Source organism: Salvelinus fontinalis, chromosome 26 (genome assembly GCF_029448725.1).
Source record: "Salvelinus fontinalis isolate EN_2023a chromosome 26, ASM2944872v1, whole genome shotgun sequence".
Classification (NCBI taxonomy): domain Eukaryota; kingdom Metazoa; phylum Chordata; class Actinopteri; order Salmoniformes; family Salmonidae; genus Salvelinus; species Salvelinus fontinalis.
In genome coordinates, this window is record NC_074690.1 from 27,385,745 (window position 1) to 27,401,522 (window position 15,778).

At 43.3% G+C, this 15,778-nt stretch overlaps 1 protein-coding gene across 1 annotated transcript in view; it reads right to left on the reverse strand.

Annotated features, from left to right (window-relative positions):
- LOC129824034 (sodium- and chloride-dependent glycine transporter 1-like) overlaps window positions 1–6,691 on the reverse strand; it is a 100,994-nt gene extending 94,303 nt beyond the window's left edge. Inside the window, exons 1-2 of the mRNA XM_055883307.1 lie at window positions 6,639–6,691; window positions 5,687–5,886 (exon numbers count right to left, since the gene is read on the reverse strand). The gene's annotated coding sequence lies outside the window, so the exon portion shown is untranslated. The remainder of the gene's footprint in view (window positions 1–5,686; window positions 5,887–6,638) is intronic.
- Window positions 6,692–15,778: the final 9,087 nt, after the last annotated feature.

The following is a 15,778-nucleotide window of genomic DNA, read 5'->3' on the forward strand; positions in this document are numbered from 1 at the left end:
CATTCACGAAAAAAGCACAATCGTTGCACGAAAGTACCTAACCCTAAACCATAAACCTTTCTTAAAATCAATACAGAAGTCTATTTTTTTTAAACCTGCATATTTAGTTAAAAGAAATTCATGTTAGCAGGCAATTTTAACTAGGGAAATTGTGCCACTTCTCTTGCGTTCATTGCACGCAGAGTCAGGGTATATGAAACAGTTTGGGCCGCCTGGCTCATTGCGAACTAATTTGCCAGAATTGTACATAATTATGACATAACATTGAAGGTTGTGAAACGTAACAGAAATATTTAGACTTAGGGTTGCCACCCGTTCGATAAAATACGTTAAGGTTCCGTATTTCACTGAAAGAATAAACGTTTTGTTTTCGAAATGATAGCTTCCGGATTTTAAAACAAAAGAATAAACACTACAAAAACAAACCGTGAAGCTAAAGGCTATGTGCCCTAAACAAAGTCAACTTCCCACCAAGACAGGTGGAAAAAAGGGGTACCTAAGTATGGTTCTCAATCAAAGACAACGATAGACAGCTGCCTCTGATTAAGAACCACACCCGGCCAAACACAAAGAAATAGAAACATATAGAAACACAAAACATAGAATGCCCACCCCAACTCACGCCCTGACCAAACCAAAATAGAGACATAAAAAGGATCTCTAAGGTCAGGGCGTGACAATATTAAGTTAAAATAAAAGGGTTCATTGTTCATTCAGTATTGTTGTAATTGTCATTATTACAAATATATGATATATATACAGTTGAAGTCAGAAGATTATATACACCTCAGCAAAATACCTTTAAACTCAGTTTTTCACAATTCCTGACATTTAATCCTCGTAAAAATTGCCTGTCTTAGGTCAATTAGGATCACCACTTTATTTTAAGAATGTGAAATGTCAGAATAATAGTAGAGAGAATTATTTATTTCAGATTTTTTTTCTTTCATCACATTCCCAGTGGGTCGGAAGTTTACATACACTCAATTAGTATTTGGTAGCACTGCCTTTAAATTGTTTAACTTGGGTCAAACGTTTTGGGTAACCATCCACAACCTTCCCACAATAAGTTGGCTGAATTTTGGTCCATTCCTCCTGACAGAGCTGGTGTAACTGAGTCAGGTTTGTAGGCCTCCTTGCTCGCACACGCTTTTCAGTTCTGCCCACAAACTTTCTATAGGACTGAGATCAGGGCTTTGTGATGACCACTCCAATAACTTGACTTTGTTGTCCTTAAGCCATCTTGCCACAACTTTGGAAGTATGCTTGGAGTCATTGTCTATTTGGAAGACCCAGTTGCGACCAAGCTTTAACTTCCTGACTGATGTCTTGAGATTTTGCTTCAATATATACACATACATATCCATCCTCATGATGCCATCTATTTTGTGAAGTGCACCAGTCCCTCCTGCAGCAAAGCATCCCCACAACATGATGCTGCCACCCCCGTGCTTCACGGTCGGGATGGTGTTCTTCGGCATGCAAGCCTCCCCCTTTTTCCTCCAAACATAACGATGGTCATTATGGCCAAACAGTTCAATTTTTGTTTCATCAGACCAGAGGACATTTTTTTTTAAATGTCAACCTAAGTGTATGTAAACTTTCAACTTCAACTGTATATATATATATATACAGAGTTGAAGTCGGAAGTTTACATACACTTAGGTTGGAGTGATTAAAGCTCGTTTTACAACCACTCCACAAATTTCTTGTTAACAAACTATAGTTTTGGAAAGTCGGTTAGGACATCTACTTTGTGCATTACACAAGTAATTTTTCCAACAGTTGTTTGCAGGCAGATTATTTCACTTATTATTCACTGTATCACAATTCCAGTGGGTCAGACGTTTACATACACTAAGTTGCCTATGCCTTTAAACAGCTTGGAAAATTCCAGAAAATTATGTCATGGCTTTAGAAGCTTCTGATAGGCTAATTGACATCATTTCAGTCAATTGGAGGTGTACCTGTAGATGTATTTCAAGGCCTACCTTCAAACTCAGTGCCTCTTTGCTTGACACTGTTAGGTTCAGGTTTTCAGAGTAAATAACTCACGGACACTAGAGAAGCTTTAACCAAGTTTAATTATTCCCAAATGTTCTGTACAGCTGTAATCAGACAGCCAAACATTTCTCTCCATTACAGTTTATATACATCCTACTTAAGACACTCCTCCTCCAATCCTTACAGTTTATGGCTCCACAAGAAGCTAATAAAGAGGGTAACAGGATGATAAACCTTTATTACTGCCTTAAGAGAATCTGTCTTCACCTTCTGACCTCAACACGTTCCTTCATCTAATCCACAGATGTCCATTGTTTTTCTTCATAGAACCATTAACTTCTGACATAACCCAGTCTCTTTCATTTCCTATCATTCATTTACTATCTCAATGATCAAAGTTTGGCCAATTCCAACAACATCATGGATAAATCAAAAGAAATCAGCCAAGACCTCAGAAAAAATATTGTAGACCTCCACAAGTCTGGTTCATCCTTGGGAGTAATTTCCAAATGCCTGAAGGTACCACGTTCATCTACACAAACAATAGTACACAAGTATAAACACCATTCGACCAAGCAGCCGTCATACCGCTCAGGAAGGAGACGCGTTCTGTCTCCTAGAGATTAACGTACTTTGGTGAGAAAAGTGCAAATCAATCCCAGAACAACAGCAAAGGACCTTGTGAAGATGCTGGAGGAAACAGGTACAAAAGTATCTGTATCCACAGTAAAACAAGTCCTATATCTACATAACCTGAAAGGCTGAATTGTGATACAGTGAATTATAAGTGAAATAATCTGTCTGTAAACAATTGTTGGACAAATTACTTGTGTGATGCACAAAGTAGATGTCCTAACCGACTTGCCAAAACTATAGTTTGTTAACAAGAAATTTGTGGAGTGGTTGAAAAACAAGTTTTAATGTCTCCAACCTAAGTGTATGTAAACTTCTGACTTCAACTGTATGTATTACAAGCTTACTAGGCCTACCACACATGCCTTTGATTTAGGCCTATATTAAGAACACTTTCCTAATATTGAGTTGCACCCCTCCTTTTGCCCTCAGAATATCCTCAATTTGTTGGGGCATGGACTCTACAAGGTTTCGAAAGCTGGCCCATGTTGACTCCAATGCTTCCCACAGTTGTCAAGTCGGCTTGATGTCCTTTGGGTGGTGGACCCTTCTTGATACACACGGGAAACTGTTGAGTGTGAAAAACCCAGCAGTGTTGTAGTTCTTGACACAAACCAGTGCGCCTGGCACCTACTACCATAACCCGTTCAAAGGCACTTAAATATTTTGTCTTGCCCATTAACCCTCAATGGCACACATCCGTGTCTCAATTGTCATCCATGTCACAAAGCTGAAAAATCCTTCTTCATGCCGATTCTGTGGCAAAAAATTTAGTCTGTTGCAAAACATTTTGTAACAAACTGTTTACTCCAAACGGAAAACGCAAGCAAGAGTTTCTATTAGACAAATTAATGTAGGTCCCGTTTCGTTCCATTTGCGTCAGTTTGGTTCTCGAACAGTTTCCGTAATGAATACACCCCAGGGGTGTAGGCTAATCATTAGTCCAAACAGTTAAAACAAAAATGTTGATTGGACCAAAACATTAGGAACACCTGACAATTGTGACTTGGATTGTGTATGTGTGCCATTCAGAGGGTGAATGGGCAAGACAAAATATTTAAGTGCCTTTGAGCGGGGTATGCTAGTAGGTTCCAGGCGTACTGGTTTGAGTGAGTCAAGAACTGTAACACTGCTGGGGTTTTCACACTGAACAGCGTGTATCAAGAATGGTCCCCCACCCAAAGGACATTGAGCCAACTTGACACAACTGTGTGAAGCATTGGAGTCAACATGTGCCAGCATCCCTGTGGAACTCTTTCCATACACCAGCGAATGGAGGCTGTTCTGAGGGCAAAAGGGGGTGCAACTCAATATTACGAAGGTGTTCCTAATGTTTTGTACACTCAGTGTAAGTGATGAATGTAAAAACAAAATCTCCAAACCATAGTAGCAGTTATACTAGGCTACTACAAATGTTTTATGTAGAGTATTTTTGACGTTTGGAAAATAATCCTGTTAAACAAGGCGGCGTTTGGGGTGGATATTTAAATGAAAGAAACCTAGATGACTTCATAAGCCATAGTAGTAGTTTACATACCTGTACTTGACAAAGTACCCTATTTTTAGAATATGAAAAAAGAAAAAACTCATACTATACATAAAACTGACATGAATGCATAATATTATTTTAAACTGGTTTCGGTCCAACCTGTTGAAATACTGAGACAAGTGATATTACACCATTACAACCATCACATTTGCAATGGCAACATTGACCTCTGGGGGTAGCACCACTTCACAGCAGCAGCACGGAAGAAATAGGTCTTTTGAAAAAATCACACTGCCACTAATAACAATAACAGTCACTCAGGAACTAATAAACCAAATAATTGTTTCGCCATTTTAAAATTCTCACAAGACTTTTAAAGACATAGTCTAATTCCCAGCTTTTACACAAGAATCAGAGTGAGTATGGTTATAGACAACAACTGACAATAACCAAAGGTTACTGTTACTAACAAACACATTAAATAGGGGAAATCCACAAATGTTCATAGGGATTACAGGTGTTAAGTTAAAGCTACAGTCCAATATTTACAGCAGTCGCATGGAATGATACACATTGATTATAATGGGTGAAATTAGTTAAATATAACTTACACATGTCTCATGCTTAGTATAACTGTATCATATTATCATAATGGAAGATCTCAGGCTCTATTAGTCCATTGTTTATGTTTTCCTATAATTTGAGTGTAAACAAACAGGCCCCGAAATATGTCTAATAACACCAGCTTGATCTATGAATTATAGGATGATGAGCTACGCTATTTCCCCAGGCTGACCAAACCCAATCCCGCAGTTTACCAAACAGTGTCAGGATGTTGAAACGGCAAAATGTGCCTTTAATATTTGTTGACTTCTTAAACTAAGTTAACTTGTTGAGAAATGTCCAACGTTACTTTATGAAACCACAGAGACTTCTTCTATACTGATGAAGCCCTGACATCATTGAATGGATATGTTGATGATTCTCACAGCATCTAATGTCTGTTAAAATACGCTGTGAGAATCGTCAACATATCCATTCCATGATGTCATAACAACAACTAGGGAAGTAGCCTACGGTTAACGTTATCTGACACTGCCACGTGTTGAGTAGCAATGTTGAAATTGGTTTTAAATATCTGTAACCAAGGCACAACTGTAGCATGAGTTTATCCAAAAAGAAGTAACGGTGATATTACAAATAGCAAGTACAGCCAGTTGCAGATAACCTGTTATAACTGGAGTGAATAAGCTAACACTGTATGGGCTAGCGTTGACATTGCTATTTATCTCGTCCTTCTTACCAAATGTGTATCATTCTCAGAGTAAACAACTAGCTAACTAGCAAGCTAATTTTAATTAACTTTAGTAAAGTCAAGGCAAAAATCATATATTTCAGCATCCACACATGGCTAGCCTAAGTTACGTGCCCATGTCTTTACTGTGGGTTAACATTAAAGTTGATTGATGCTCCTTTTCAAACTACTGAACGTACCAAGAAAGATAGCTATAATAATGTATGATCATCTTATTGCAATGTTTTGTGTCATTGATTGCTTACCATAGCGTGGTGTCGTATAGATCTGGTGGCAGGTTGTGTCAATTCAGAATTTTCAGAGTTGCATCACCTTGTCTGGAGTCTTCCTCTTCGCGGAGTTTCTGTCCCTCCTCCTTTTTCTCCCCAATCATTTTCTACGCCCACAAGGGGTCTTGAATTATGAGCTGCTGCACGTGCATTGATCCAGCCACCTACATATAATACTAATAGGATAATTAAAATGATTCATTTAATATGATCTATATGGCCGCCACAACCTGTTTAATCAAAGTCCCATGCAAGACCCCATTTCTAGTAAGCTACTTTGTTCTTCACCGACCTGTTAGAATGGACATGTCTTGTCCTGTGGTGTAAATGATCACAACAAAGTAGCCTAGGCTAAGATTGTCCGGCTGAACTGAAACGGTGGAATAAATCAATTTTAGCCCCCCCCCCCCCCCCCCCTCCAACAAATGATGATGATGATGATGATGATGATGATGATGATGATGATGATGATGATGATAAGCGATAGCCTACTATCATTCACCAGGATCACACTTTAGGTCATGTAGGTTTTCTGACATGCTTTTGTAACCTGCGTGCGTGCACATGCTGAGAACGAAATAGGTCCTTTGTGTGTTAAATCGGGCTGCAAGAAACAGAAAACCTTATGCAATAGTCTACTATGCATTGTAATTTAGCCATCCTATATCATGGAATGAGCAACGCTAATGACAATCTCAGGATAATATCAAATATAATAACGTTAGCTGTCTACAATGTATGTATGTATGTACGTATCATTCACAGGATGTCTTGCCAATGTCAGTGGAGAGACAGGTGTGGTGTTCAAATGATGATGATGGCATCCACATGTCATTGAAGAGAGACAGCTATTTCATTCAGAAAAAGAGGTTAAGAAAATGAGTAGGCTAAAGGATGAAATCTAATTCAGCGATGGATAATGCTTTACCTCGTTGTTAAAACAGGCGGGAGGCTGAGTCGTGGGGGATTTCAGAGAAGGCAGTGCGCTGCGTAGTGGCAGGTTTCGACAATACAGTCGAAACCTGGGGAGAGAGAGAGGCTTCCCATTGTATTACCTAGGCCCTGTTCCCTGTTGTAATAATTATAAAATGCAGCTTTGCTTCGTTCCAGGGCTTGCTCTAGCCGTTTTGGCGGCCGTTAAAGGTATTTGGTTGGGGTGCCCTCCACCTCGCTGCAAAACATTTTAAGTCCCCCTATTGAAGGTGGGGACCATTTCCTTTCCTGCAATTCAACACATTTTGCCATGGGGCATAAAGAAAATGTTACCGTTTTAAAGCAAGATTTCTGCAATTCTACCTACTAATTCGCAAAGGGGCAGGGATTAACAAAAGCAATCTCTGTTTTACAGCAAATTTCCTGCAATTACCCATTTTGACATTGGGTGGAGAGCAGTCTGGGCCCTCTACACCCTCAGAGAGGGCCTAAGGATAAATAAAATACATTTATCTTTATTTAACTAGGCAAGTCAGTTAGGAACAAATTCTTATTTTCAATGATGGCCTAGGAACAGTGCCTTGTTCAGGGGAAGAATGACAGATCTTTGGCTTGTCAGCTCAGGGATTCGATCTTGCAACCTTTCTGTTACCAATGCAATGCTCTAACCGCTAGACAACCTGCCACCCCATAAATCTGTATATATTTTTATATATTATAATTTGTAATTGTGTCTTAATTGTAATGATCTTCCTATTGAATTTATTCAGTTTGGGTTGGAAAAAGAAGGGTTAATATCCAAGAGAAAAAAATATCCAATCAGAATTTTTCTTTGGCCATCTCTTGGTAGAAATAATCTGGCTGTGCTCAACGCTCATTGGCTAGGCCCTCAGGCTTTGAATAGAAGACAACAGCCAATGACATTGACTTTGACCGCAGCAACAAAGGGTCCAAGACTTCCTCCACCGGCACCCAGCATCTCCCCTCTGGACCGTACCCCTCCCACTCCACGAAGTACTGAAGGCCCCTCGTCCGACGCCTCGAGTCCAGGATGGCTCGAACAGCATATGCCAGGCCCCCCCCGATGTCCAGAGGGGGCGGAGGAACCTCCCGCACCTCAGACTCCTGGAGTGGACCAGCCACCACCGGCCTGAGGAGAGACACGTGGAACGAGGGATTAATACAGTAATCTGGGGGAAGCTGTAACCTGTAGCATACCTCGTTCAGTCTCCTCAGGACTATGAATGGCCCCAATTACCGCGGGCCCAGCTTCCGGCAGGGCAGGCGGAGGGGCAGGTTTCGGGTCAAGAGCAAGACCCGGTCCCCCGGTGCGAACACCGGGGCCTCGCTGCGGTGGCGGTCGGCGCTCGCCTTTTGCCGCCTCAGGCCCGTTGTAGGTGAACATGGGCGGCGTCGCAGGTCTCCTCCGAGCGCTTAAACCATTCGTCCACCGCAGGAGCTTCGATCTGGCTCTGATGCCAAGGTGCCAGAACCGGCTGATACCCCAGTACGCACTGGAAAGGAGAGAGGTTACTGGAGGAGTGGCGGAGTGAGTTTTGGGCCATCTCTGCCCAGGGGATGAACGCCGCCCACTCCCCCGGCTGGTCCTGGCAATACGACTGCAGAAACCTACCCACATCCTGGTTTACTCTCTCCACCTGACCGTTACTATCGGGGTGAAAACCTGAGGTGAGGTTGACCGAGACCCCCAGACGTTCTATGAATGCTCTCCAGACCCTGGACGTGAACTGGGGACCCCATGTCCTCAGGCACCCCGTAGTGCCGGAAGACGTGTGTGAACAGGACCTCCGCAGTCTGTAGGGCCGTAGGGAGACCGGGCAAAGGGAGGAGACGGCAGAACACTGATCCACAACAACCAGGATCGTGATGTTGCCCTGTGAGGGAGGAAGATCCGTCAGGAAGTCCACCGACAGGTGCGACTACGGCCGTTGTGGAACAGGTAACTTCCCTCTGGGCAGGTGCCTGGGAGGCTTGCACCGGGCGCACACTGAGCAGGAGGAAACATAAACCCTCATGTCCTTGGCCAAGGTGGATCACCAGTACTTCCCACTAAGGAAACACACCCTCCAACCAATGCCAGGATGACCAGAGGAGGGTGACGTGTGGGCCCAATAGATCAAATGGTCGCAGACAGCAGACGGAACGTACAGGCGCCCAGCTGGGAGTAGTGGGCTCTGTGCGTAATGCCCGCTTGATGTCCGCATCCAGCTCCCACACCACCGGTGCCACCAGGCAAGAGGCCGGAAGTATGGGAGTGTGATCCATGGACCGCTCCTCTGTGTCATACATCTGGGACAGTGCGTCTGCCTTAGCGTTCTGGGAACCTGGTCTGTAGGACAGAGTGAAAACAAAACGGTTAAAGAATATGGCCCACCTTACCTGGCGAGGGTTCAGTCTCCTCGCCGCCCAGATGTACTCCAGATTGCGGTGGTCAGTCAAGATTTTTTTCTCATCTTGGTGACCTAGCAACATTTTTCTCAAGATCTGTCAAACGAACAAAACTACTGGATGAAATATGCCAGCGAAGACTACCCAGAGTGGCGCCAACACGATGGAACTTCTCCTCACGCTTAGTTTACACTGTGTAGGAAAAAAAGACGGAACTCATTGAACTCTTTGAATACATAGCAGACCATCACGATGACTCTGATGAAGACACCGTTCACAGCGCAGATGGATACATGATGCACCTGACAAGCTTCCAGTTCTGCTTCCTGCTATCCGCGTTCTACTCCATATTTGCGTACTCCGACGTGCTATTTGGAATATTTGCAGAACAGGGAGTTTGACATGCAGTTCTGCTTGTGGTGTCTCTGTGTTGTTCTGCAACACCACAGAGAGGGAAAAAGGAAAATTTGATTCCATCTACGAGGATACTGTGAGTGAGACCGGAGTTCCAAGGGGATGCAAGACACAAGAGCCCGGCTGATCTGCTCCACTTTCTCCAGCAGCAGAGACTAATTGATAGTATGCAACAATAGTATCTGCTTTCCAGTCTAGTTTTGTCAATTCCAGTGTCCACTGCATCAGTAGAAAGAACATTTTATGCACTAAAAAGGATCAAGACATATTCCAGCAATACCACTAGACAGCCCCGACTGTCAGCCCTGGCTATGATCTCAATCGAAAAATAACTTATTTTGGATTTAAAATCAAAAGACAAGTTATATGAACCTGCCATTGCCCTTTTCATAAAGAAGGACATGAGAATGGACTTCGCTTTTAAATGATTATCATAATGGTGAGTGGACCTTTTGTTTTAATCTACAGCTTGCTTTTTGTTGCTATCTTGTTCATATAAATTTGAATACAATGTGTAAAATATTATTTAAACTTTAGATCACTGGTTGTGTGGTAAAAACAACAGTAATGATGTTGCAATTGAAAGTACTGGGGACATGACATTTCGTGTTATGGTGCATTTTTTTATTGTTGTATGCTGGAGATAGAACATCAAATACAGCGCAATTTGTTTCTCTCTGACAGCATAGACTGTCTGTGGTCTTGAAACAATGTGAGTAGTTGTGTGGTTGAATTTATTCCGCCACTATTTCAAGTGACTGTTTGTTTTAGCAAATGTTTCTTTGTGAGCCACAGCCGAGGCGTGGCTTAGGACCGTTTGACTCTGTCATCAAATAATTACTTCTCCTACAAAGATTTGCAAAAGAAAAGTCTCAGTCATGCTCTGTATACACAGGCATCTGAGTTCTCTATCTATATGTATGACGTCAGATCTTTTTCCACAGCTGAGGACCTAGCTCCAATAGTCACGGTTCACCACTGGTGGATAGCCATTTTGCTGTTTTAAAGCTAAATAATATTAATATTACTATATTATAATACACAAATGACTCGGGAGGATCTCCTCCTACAATTTTGGGCACAATTTCTTGATTTTACTCATAAAATAAGCACATCGTTCTGTCAACTTTATATTCCGCAGTGTTGGTATTTTTGTTTACTTTACCAGTTTACGTGATTGGAATGGCATGGTTACTATTGTGCCATGTCAATGACATTACAACATGATTTTGCTCCCCAGGCAAAGCAATATAAAAGCGCAGGTCCCAGCTAGGCTTGGGCGTTATATCGTATACAGTGCATTCAGAAAGTATTCAGACGCCTTGACTTTTTCCACATTTAGTTACATTGCAGCCTTATTCTAAAATGGATGAAATTATAGATGAAACACGATACCCTATAATGAAAGCAAAAACAAGTTTAGATTTTTGTTGCTAATTTATTACAAATAACAAACTGCAATATCACATTTACATAAGTATTCAGACCCTTTACTCAGTACTTTGTTGAAGCACCTTTGGCAGCGATTAAAGCCTCGAGTCTTCTTGGGTATGACACTACAAGCTTGGCACACCTGTATTTGGGGAGCTTCTCACATTCTTCTCTGCAGATCCTCTCAAGCTCTGTCAGGTTGGATGGGGAGCGTCGCTACACAGCTATTTTCAGGTCTCTCCAGAGATGTTTGATCAGGTTCAAGTCCGGAATCCGGCTGAGCTACTCAAGGACATTCAGAGACTTGTCCCGAAGCCACTCCTGCATTGTCTTGGCTGTGTGTTTTGGATCATTGTTCTGTTGGAAGATGAACCTTTGCCCAAGTCTGAGGTCCTGAGCGCTCTGGAGCAGGTTTTCATCAAGGATCTCTCAGTACATTGCTCCATTCATCTTTGCCTCGATCCTGACTAAAAATGAAAAACAATCCCCACAGCATGATTTTGCCACCACCATGCTTCACTGTCGGGATGGTGCCAGGTTTCCTCCAAATGTGACGCTTGGCATTCAGAACAAAGAGTTCAATCTTGGTTTCATCAGACCAGAGAATCTTGTTGCTCATGGTCTGAGAGTCTTTAGGTGCATTTTGGCAAATTCCAAGAGGGCTGTCATGTGCTTTTTACTGAGGAGTAGCTTCCGTCTGGCCACTCTACCATAAAGGCCTGATTGGTGGAGTGCTACAGAGATGGTTGTTCTTCTTGAAGGTTCTCCCACATAGGAACTCAGGAGCTCTGTCAGAGTGACCATCGGGTTCTTGGTCACCTCCCTGACCAAGGCCCTTCTCCCCCGATTGATCAGTTTTGCCTGGCAGCCAGCTCTAGAAAGAGTCTTGGTGGTTCCAAACTTCTTCCATTTAAGAGTGGAGGCCACTGTGTTCTTGGGCACCTTCAATGCTGCCGAAATGTTTTGGTACCCTTCCCCAGATCTGTGCCTCGACACAATCCCGTCTTGGAGCTCGAAGGACAATTCCTTCGACCTCATGCCTTGGTTTTTGATCTGACATGCACTGTCATCATCTGTGGGACCTTATATAGACAGGTGTGTGCCTTTCCAATTCAAATTAAATCAAAGTTTATTTGTCACGTGCGCCAAATACAACAGGTGTAGTCCTTACAGTGAAATGCTTACTTACAAGCCCTAACCAACAGTGCAATTTTTAAGTAAAAAATTGGTATTAGGTAAACAATATATAGGTAAAGAAATAAAAAAAACTGTAAAATGACAGTGAAAATAACAGTAGCGAGGCTATATACAGGTGGTACCGGCACAGAGTCAATGGGTGGGACACAATGCAAATAGTCCAGGTAGCCATTTTATTACCTGTTCAGGAGGCTTATGGCTTTGGGGTAAAAGCTGTTGAGAAGCCTTTGGTTCCTAGACTTGGCGTGTGGTAGCAGAGAAAACAGTCTATGACTGGGGTGGCTGGGTCTTTTACAATTTTTAGGGCCACCGCCTGGTGTAGAGGTCCTGGATGGCGGGCAGCTTAGCCCCAATGATGTACTGGGCCGTACGAACTACCCTCTGTAGTACCTTGCGGTTGGAGGCTGAGCAGTTGCCGCACCAGGCAGTGATGCAACCAGTCAGGATGCTTTCGATGGTGCAGCTGTAGAACCTTTTGAGGATCATGCCAGATCTTTTCAGTCTCCTGAGGGGGAATAGGTTTTGTCGTGCCCTCTTCATGACTGTCTTGGTGTGTTTGGACCATTCTAGTTTGTTGGTGATGTGGACACCAAGGAACTTGTAGCTCTCAACCTGCTCCGCTACAGCCCCATCAATGAGAATGGGAGTGTGTCCGGTCCTCCTCCTGTAGTCCACAATCATCTCCTTTGTCTTGATTACTATGGTGGCATATTTCTGCTTTACCAAATGAGGAGAGTTACAAACTACACACCAGTCAGAGTTATACTTAAACTCCATCTTTAATAATAATAAGCTTTGCAATAGCCTTTTTGACTTTCAATGATGCGCTATCTGTAATGAACCATTGAAAAGTGACTACAGAAAAATACAAAGATCTTTTATAGCCAAGATACACCCCTCTCAACTTACATGACGAACCACAGATCTTAGGAACTGTTCACAAATAAATACTTTTTCTTGAGAAAGGAGAATCCCTTAGCCAGATAACATTTGCTATAAATTATCGTTCAGTTTGGTCCCTCAGACAAGGTTCTAATCTCGTTCCTGGTATTTCATAGTACAAAAACACCAACTCATCCAATGGCATATATCAATTATCATCTCTAGATACTCCCATCTCAAGTAAACCCCCTCTTGACCCCACTCCTGGACAAGCTCACTGAGGGGAGTGAGCCTCTAGGTCATACACTGTCCCAGGATAAGTGTAAGATCATAGAGGACATACAATGTTTCCAGACACTGCCATACACCTCCCCCCAATGGGAAAAGGAGGGAGTGACTGGCGCACAGACATTGTGGAGACAAGTAATTGGTTCCCCATTAATCACTCCATCCCTTCACATGGTTTAAGAATAGTTAAAGACACATTCACATATTAAGACAATGTTCCATTCTGTTCTCTTCCCTTTCTGATATTCCGCATAGCACCAGGCAAGCCTGACCTCTCCCCTCTCTGGGCCCCAAGTGACTGAGCCCCAGCTTAGGGAAAAGTGCAACTGCCAACACTATAGTCCAAAAGGATACATTCTAATGACAAGTATCTCCCATAAGCATATTATGCAAATAAAACATCTTAATTATCTATGTTACCCAACTAACTCTGATTCATCCGCCACATTACGTTGAGGGATAGGTTGTTATTCTTGCACCACCCGGCCAAGTCTCTGACCTCCTCCCTATAGGCTGTCTCATCGTTGTTGGTGATCAGGCCTACCACTGTTGCGTCGTCTGCAAACTTAATGATGGTGTTGGATTCGTGCCTGACCATGCAGTCATTGGTGAACAAGGAGTAGAGGAGGGGACTGAGCACGCACCCCTGAGGGGCTCCAGTGTTGAGGATCCGCGTGGCAGATGTGTTGCTACCTACCCTCACCACCTGGGGGCGGCCCGTTAGGAAGTACAGGATCCAGTTGCAGAGGGAGGTGTTTAGTCCCAGGATACTTAGCTTAGTGATGAGCTTTGAGGGCACTATGGTGTTGAACGCTGAGCTGTAGTCAATGAACAGCATTCTCACATAGGTGTTCCTTTTGTCCAGGTGGGAAAGGGCAGTGTGGAGTGCAATAGAGATTGCATCATCTGTGGATCTGTTTGAGCGGTATGCAAATTGGAGTGGGTCTAGAGTTTCTGGGATGATGGTGTTAATTTGAGCCATTACCAGCCTTTCAAATCACTTCATGGCTATGGACGTGAGTGCTACGGGTCTGTAGTCATTTAGGCAGCTTACCTTAGTGTTCTTGGGCACAGGGACTATGGTGGTCTGCTTGAAACATGTTGGTATTACAGACTCAATCAGGGACATGTTGAAAATGTCAGTGAATACACCTGCCAGTTGGTCAGCACATGCCCGGAGCACACGTCCTGGTAATCCGTCTGGCCCAGCGGCCTTGTGAATGTTGACCTGTTTAAAGGTCTTACTCACGTCGGCTACAGAGAGCGTGATCACACAATCATCCGGAACAGCTGATGATCTCTAATGCAAGCCTCTAAGCGAGCATAGAAGTGATTTAGCTCATCTGGTGGGCTCGTGTCACTGGGCAGCTCGCAGCTGTGCTTCACTTTGTAGTCTGTAATAGTTTGCAGGCGCTGCCACATCCGACGAGCATCGGAGCATGTGTAGTACGATTAAATCTTAGTCCTGTTATGGCACTTTGCCTGTTTGATGCTTCATCGGAGGGCATAGCAGGATTTCTTATAAGCTTCCGGGTTAGTGTCCCGCATCGTGAAGCGGCAGCTCTACCCTTTAGCTCAGTGCGAATGTTGCCTGTAATCCATGGCTTCTGGCTGGGGTATGTACCTACAGTCACTGTAGGAACGACGTCCTCAGTGCACTTATTGATAAAGCCAGAGACTGATGTGGGGGACTCCTCAATGCCATCGGAAGAATCCCGGAACATATTCCAATCTGTGCTAGCAAAACATTCCTGTAGTTTAGCATCTGCTTCATCGGTCCACTTTTTTATAGACAGAGTCACTGGTGCTTCCTGCTTTAATTTTTGTTTGTAAGACGGAATCAGGAGGATAGAATTATGGTCAGATTTGCCAAATGGAGGGCGAGGGAGAGCTTTGTATGCATCTCTGTGTGTGGAGTAAAGGTGATATAATTTAGAATTTTTTTCCCTCTGGTTACGCATTTAACATGCTGATAGAAATTAGGTAAAACTGATTTATGTTTCCCTGCATTAAAGTCTCCGACCACTAGGAGCGCCGCCTCTGGGTGAGCGGTTTCCTGTTTGCTTATTTCCTTATACAGCTGACTGAGTGCGGTCTTAGTGCCTGCATCCAGCTGTGGTGGTAAATAAATGGCCACGTAAGAAATAGATGAAAACTCTCTTGGCAAATAGTGTTGTCTACAGCTTATCATGAGATACTCTACTTTAGGCAAGCAAAATCCAGAGACTTCCTTAGATCTCGTGCACCAGCTGTTGTGTACAAATATACACAGACCGCCCCCCCCCCCCCCCCCCCCCCCCCCCCCCCCCCCTCGTCTGTGTCCTCTATACCTGCGTCTCTTTCTCTTGTCAATGACAGGCATGTTGGCCCTGTCGGGTGTCTGAAGTACATCCTGTGCGTCCTGCTTGTTGAAGAAAAAATCTTTGTCTAATCCGAGGTGAGTGATCGCTGTCCTGATATCAAGAAGCTATTTTTGCCGTAAGATATGGTGGCAGAAACATTATGTACGAAATA